Source organism: Zonotrichia albicollis, chromosome 2 (genome assembly GCF_047830755.1).
Source record: "Zonotrichia albicollis isolate bZonAlb1 chromosome 2, bZonAlb1.hap1, whole genome shotgun sequence".
NCBI lineage: Eukaryota > Metazoa > Chordata > Aves > Passeriformes > Passerellidae > Zonotrichia > Zonotrichia albicollis.
In genome coordinates this window covers 40,598,404-40,605,055 of record NC_133820.1, presented here as the reverse complement: position 1 = coordinate 40,605,055, position 6,652 = coordinate 40,598,404, and positions in this window count along the sequence as shown.

Genomic DNA, 6,652 nt, shown 5'->3' with positions numbered 1-6,652 from the left:
ACTGACTGCCTGGTCTGGTCCCCTCCTCTCCCATCAGTGGGGAGTGGCCCCACTACATCACTTCTATCCACCTGTTGACTTCCCACTCTTCCAGTCTGGTCCCAGCCCTGACTCCTTTTCCAGCATCTCCATTCCTTTCCTGTCTGCAGCCTTGCCTCCTTCCCTACATCTCCCCCACATCCTGTTCTCCAGCAGGGAGCTAGCACTGGGAGTTGCATTCTGAATGAGGACAGCAGAGATGGGAGGAATGAATGCCATCGTTTAAATCAAAGAAGAACATACTAAACCTGTACAATGACTTCAAGACACATAAAAATCACCCTAATGAGTGGCCAAAAACAAAGCATGAGGTGTTGCTGACTGCTGTGATTTCCTGGGAAAGACAGTAGTTCAGAAAAACATTTTGAAATCATCTCCAAAATCTGGGATTCCCTCCAGCTGAATGCCTTCTATAACCTGCTATAAATTATCCCATTATGGGGGGAAAATAATCAGGCATCTGTCAGCTGGAAGAGTCTGTATTGCAGGGATGTGGCAGCAACCAACAACACTTGCTTACCTCCCGTGCTGAAGGACCTTCTCCAGAGTTGTGACTGGAGTTAGGACCCCATGTGCTCTGGTTCTGCCCTCCTCCCCAGGCCTGTGCTGCTGGATGTCACTCCTTAGTGCTCCTTTGCAGCACACCTTGTGAGAGAGCCACCCCAACACTGCGTGGGCATGAGGGGAGTGCTGGGGAAACACCTGTGGAGCTGTGGGCATCCCTGTGCTCCTCGAGGAGGATGTGGAGCAGGGAAGGCAGCGTGGACAAGCTGTGCTAACTCAAATGTGAGCCTTTGTGCAGGGGGAATGGAGAGCTTCAGCCACAGGTAGCTCAGCACTCTACTAAAGGGACCTGCCTGTGTGGATGGCCATTTAATTAGGAGAAATGCACAACTTGAAACTGCCATAAAGAGTCGCCCTGAAACAAGCAACCACTCATTTCAGCATCATGTAAAAGAGTTGAGTAGCTCCCTTGGTTCATTCCTGCTTTGATCCTCGGAGGCAGAATTGAGTCTTTATTGAGGGCTGCTGTGTCTCCGAGTGCACATTGCGCTTAGTGAATAATAGGCCATTCAGTGACGCATTCCACATTGATCCAGAGCCCAGCTTTCTCTGGGAGTGACCAGAATGCAAGCAAAACCATCTTCAGCCTCAGATCAATCCTCACAAGGGATCTGGCAGGGAAGCAAATGCCAGTTCCTGCTCCAGGGCCCTGTCCTGCCTCTCTGTGGCTCCTAGTTAGTGCTCCAGTGGCAGGAGAGCAGATGCTCCAGGGCAGCCAGTCGAGTTTGAAGCTCAGACTTTGTCGACAGCTGGACATACCACAAGGGTTCAACAAACAAGCAAGTAAACAAGCCTGGGGTGACTTGTTTTCTGTCAGAGGAACATAGTGTGATGCCTACAGCATGCACTGGTCAAATCTGAGTTACAGCCTGGCCCGGCTAGGGAGCCAGTTGGTTTCCTTTTAGTTTAACTATGAAAGGATGCACCAGAACCACAGGCATCGTCATTCTCTCGGGTGCTCTCTAAGCCTTGGTAAAGTGATGCAGACTGCAGAAGCTTTCAGAGCTCTTCCCAAACCAAGGGGCTGTCAGTGTTGGGTGTTCTCTGCTAGGGTCAGGGGACTCAGTCTAGCCACGTTAGGACTATGAATGACTTCATTAACCAAAACATGAATGCAGTGGTTAAATACACCTACAGTGGATGTTTGTGTTGGTCTTATTATGTGGATTCAGACACATTTGGCAATACCAGGATGAGTTATCTAAGCCTGAAGTGGTTTCTCTCCCATGCCTTTTTTTCTGCTTTGCCAATTCTTATATGACATATTATACAAATCACACAAACATCACACAAATGAGATCCAACGCTCTGTGCACCCTGCGTTGGCTGGATACACAGCAGGAACCCTAAGAGGTTCCTTTATAATGAGATTTCTCTTATATACAGCATCAGGTCCTCCATGATAAAACTGAAGACCAGAAATACTGTCCTGGATAAGTGTGGGCTTCTTGTATCTACTCACATTGGCCAGCTTACCTGTAGCTCCCTATCCAGTGCAGTAATCCTGAGTGCAGGATATGGGGAGGAGACAGATTTTTTCCCCTTGTACCTGCAAGTTAGAGGAGAGCTGGGACAAAAGGGTGACTAAGCATAACACTGCCTCTTCCAGGGTTTTGGTGACAGTTCTTTGTTCCTACTCAGGCAGTCCTGCAGAGAGGAACAAATTGCCTAACTAAAATATAGGGAGCTGAGGCTGTCAAGCAAAGGCCTAAAGAGAGGTATGAGGGAGCAGGAATATGAAGGAGGACAGGAAAAGGCAGGGTGAGGAGAGAGTGGGCAGAAGCAGAAATTTTGGCTAGGATTAAATGATGGGGCTGAAAGGAGAAGTAGGGTCAAAGCAGGGATCAGAATAGAAATTTAGAGCTAGGGGGCACTGCAAGCACTGGGGAAATGAAGACAAGGTGGGTGAAGCAGGGCTCTGGGAGCTCACAGGGACCGGGGTGCTGCCAACACTGAAACTCCAATTTAGCCTGAGCATTTACCCAGCTCTCCTGATCCTTCCAGCTGTTTCAGGAGCAGCAGTTGAATCCTCTCCTGCCTCCTGGGGAGGGAAGGCAAAGCACATGCTCATGGGTCAGCCCTCAGAGCTCAGTCTCACTGCTACAATGCTGGCCCAACCCATGTGTGAGAGATGCAGGACTGTCACAAAATGTAGGTCAGGGGCTGAAAAGTCTTTTGCAGGTTTAAAGGTCTCAGCCCTCTGATGTTTGCTCTAAAGGATGATACGTTCCCACTTAAGGGATGCTGTTCCCTTTTCTTGCTTCCTTATCCATGTTAGTTGTCTGGCCATCATTTTCCAGGAGATGAGATGGAGCACACTTCATGTGACCTACACAGGTACCAAGAACTAAGTCATAGGAATCGTGCTCTGAATAACCACAGCTCTGAGACCACCAAAAATGAGGCTGCCAGAGTCTGCCCTTGTGCTCCCAGAGCCAGTTTTTTGGCCTCTGGCCTTTACCACTAAAGGGCAAGGACAGTATCACCTGGAGCAGTACCTAGTGAGGGGGGAGTCCTTCACACTTGGAAATCTATGCAAGAATGGTGCATGAAGAAAGTGCTTAAGCCAAGGAAAGCTGAAGCCAAGGACTCAAATGTGAAGGAAGGGGTGAGCAGTGGTATGAAACAGTGAGCACCATCCTCTGCACCAGCAGGGCTGGCTGGAAAAGAAGTGCGTGATAGCCTGACTCCAAGCATCTATCAGGATGGTGGATGAAGGAATAAGCTGTGGTGTCTCACAACTTCTGAGCTCACTTTGCATCCTGGGTGGTTGCTACCATTTGTTTTCTTCTTTGGTGATAATTGTACGTCGTTTCTGTGCACGGTTCACTGCACAGATGATTTCACACACCCGCCCGAGCTGTGCTTTATTGTACTTTGTTTAAATATGCGAAATTGTATGCAACTCCATGTGACATCTTATGCAAATTGCTTCTTGTGTTACTGTGCATATTTGAAATTAATTTGAGTATGATCACAGCCCTGGCTCTGAAGCCATTGTTTAGACTGAGCACTCACCCAGCTCCCCTGATCCTTCCAGTTATCTCAGGAGCAGCAGCCTGAGCCTCCCCCGCCTGCCTCAGCCTTGATCCAGAAGCAACGCGCACTGGAGGTGACACAGCTTAGATGAAGGTCATGTTCCAGGCCTCTGCTGAGTTTGCCAGTGAGTGCAGCCAGAAACTGAGTATTTAGTGGGGAAGCTGGAGCACCAAACTCATGTCCCAGAAGGGTCTACAGACACGCACTCACGGGGAGCAAATTTCAATCCCTGCAGAGCAAGGCTAGACTCTGGACAAGGACATGCCATCCAGTGGTTCAACAGCTCACCAAGATATCCAAAGGCATCTAGGCTTAGAACAAAGCACTGGTGTTACATCAGGAATTAAAGGTGCTTTCTGGAGAAGCTTGTTAACAATCTGCCCCTTCTGGCAGTGGGTCTACAGATATAAGGCAAATGCTCTACACACAGGTGTTCCATGTTTTTAAAAAGATCAGATTCCATTAAGAACATCTACTAAACACACCAGCCATAACACAGGCAGCAATATATTTTCTACGCTAATCTCTGAACAACATTCAAGCCATTTCAGCAACATTCTTCATGCTAATTTTCCCTTTTCTCCTCTTCTTGGTTATGAGTCAGCAGCTAGGCTTGAAACCCCTAACCTTCATCGCTGAGGAATGATGTAGACCTCACTCTGGCAAGGCCTTAATCATCTGTTAAAGAACAGAACAGAGACAGTCAACCACTGAGTTTCCCGTAACTCCTGTTTTATCCCAGCTCATATAATCCACTGGAATCTGGGGTGTTTCATGCAAGGATTTCTGCGCTGGGCAGTTGAGTGCAGGTGGTGCTGGGAGGCAGGGGTGGCTGGAGCTGTGGGCCACATCGCAGGGCTGCTGGTGTGCAGGGCTGGCAGCAGAGAGGAGCGAGGCAGGCGGTGCTCCCAGGCAGGTGCAGCTGCTCCACTGCAGCACCCAGCCTGCAGCTGCCCTGGGAGAGATGCTGTCAGCTTTGCCCTTCACAGATGCTCCTGGGGCACCCCCTGCTCTCATCCCCTTTCCCCATCCTGTGCCAAGGTGGTCTCATTCAAGTGACTGCACACCCTGAAAGGGCGATGGATGGACCCGGGCCAGTAATCAGTAGCCTGGCTGGGCACTGAGCCAGTGGGGGAGCTGGCTTCAAAGCCCCTGAGTGCCCAGCTCACTCTCCCCTGGGCTGCAGTGTGGAGGAGCCCTCTTCTGCTCATCAGAAATCCCCTCAGATCTGTGAGACACCCAGCCATCACCTGAAGCAATCGGTCTTGGGCCTGCCTGTCACAGACTGTCCCCTCCAATTTCCGTGCTTAGCTCTCTGCACGCTGGAGGCAGGAGGATGCACATCCTCACTCCCTGGGTAATCACAGCCCTACGGCACTCTGCAGTGTCCCAGGACACCATCCCACAGCCCCACTTCCAGGCGAGCCCCAGGCAGCCAGCTTGGCTTGAGCTGCTTCGAGGGCAAAGTCGTTATGAAAATGTCCTGCAATTGCATAAGAAGAGAGGACTGGCACAGATCTCCCGGCCTGAGGCAGGCAGCCCCACTGCATCCTCTTGCTCAGAGACTTCCAGCCCCACAACAAGTCATCTCCTGGCCTCGTTGCTGCTGTTGAAAGCCTGTTCCAGATCCTTGCACTGGCAGGTGGGAAGCTCCTTCTAATTTGCATCCTCAGTGTACCAATGGCCCAGGCTGTGATAACTCATTCTTGTGCCAGCATTGTCCTCAGGCTTAAATTCAATGTCAAAACCCTTTGTTAACACAGAGTTAATGTTGCTTGGTGATAGCTCATTCATTCCCAGAACATTATGTTCATCAAAACGCAAACTTGTGGAAAAACAGGGCATTTAGAGCTAAAGTACATGCCCAGGCAACCTTACTTGTGCACCTTCAGAGCTGGCAGCTGCCAGAGGGACTATGAGCTCTCTGCATTCACTGCGTCAGGTAGAAAGTGTTCTGTGATGATCACTGGGAGCGTTACCTGGGGCCAGAGGGGGTGGGCAAGGAGGGGAGAGCCAGTCCCTTTGGGGGCAGGCAGGGTGGGGATTTTGGCTGCCAGCTCTGGGATGAAAGGCAAAGTGCTTCTGCCCGTGGGATGCCGGCTTCTTTCAGTGCACCGCTTTCAAGGACAGAAGGAGATTACGTGTGATTAGGACGTCCTGGGGTAAAGATTTCACCAGGCACTCCACTCTGCATCAACACCGAAGGCAGCAACTTTCTGGCAAGTGTCAGCTCATAAAAATGCAGCTGTGTGGCACCAGTGCTTTGGGAAGAGCACAGCAGCGCTCACTGAGGCCCTGACCCACTGCACTGCAGAGTCTCTGCGGTGGGGGAAAGCCATCTCCAGCAGCCAGCTGAGCTAGCCCAGCAGGTCTGGCACAACCACAGCTGGGGAGGGCTCCCGTGATGTTTGGCAGCATCGGGCTGTTTGCCCTTTTGTGCAGTTGCAGTCATGCTGTTTTTGCCACAGAGGCTGCTGTGTCTAAGGTGAAGGATGCTAGGAGGCTGCCACGAGCTTCAGCCCCATCCCAGGCTCCACATTAAGGGAATTCAGACCAGGATTGCCAGCACAGCTATAGAGATGTACAGTGCACAAGAGCCAGGGCTGCAGATTTTGGAAATTTTAATACATGGTGATTGCATAAGTTTCGAGCACAGAAGCAAAGAATGGCCAGAGGGACTCCCCTGAACACCACTGCCGTTACCCATGCTGCTGCCATTTCCAGCTCACCTTTCTCATTTCATTAAAACATTAGTGCTTTAGAAACTGCTAATGTTTAAAACAAATTTTCTTACAGTGTTTGCTGCTGGGTATATATTTTCTAAAGAGTTACTTATAGGAAGTTCCACATGAAGGACAGCCACAAATCCTGCCCTAGACAGGCTCCTCAGCATCCTTCTGTCCAGCCAGGCTTTGTGCTGGGCTCCTATCTCCAGAAATTTTGGGGGAGCAAGTAGCATTTCTGAAATGTATTCTCTACTTTCTGAAGATTTTTGTATCTGTAGTGTGTG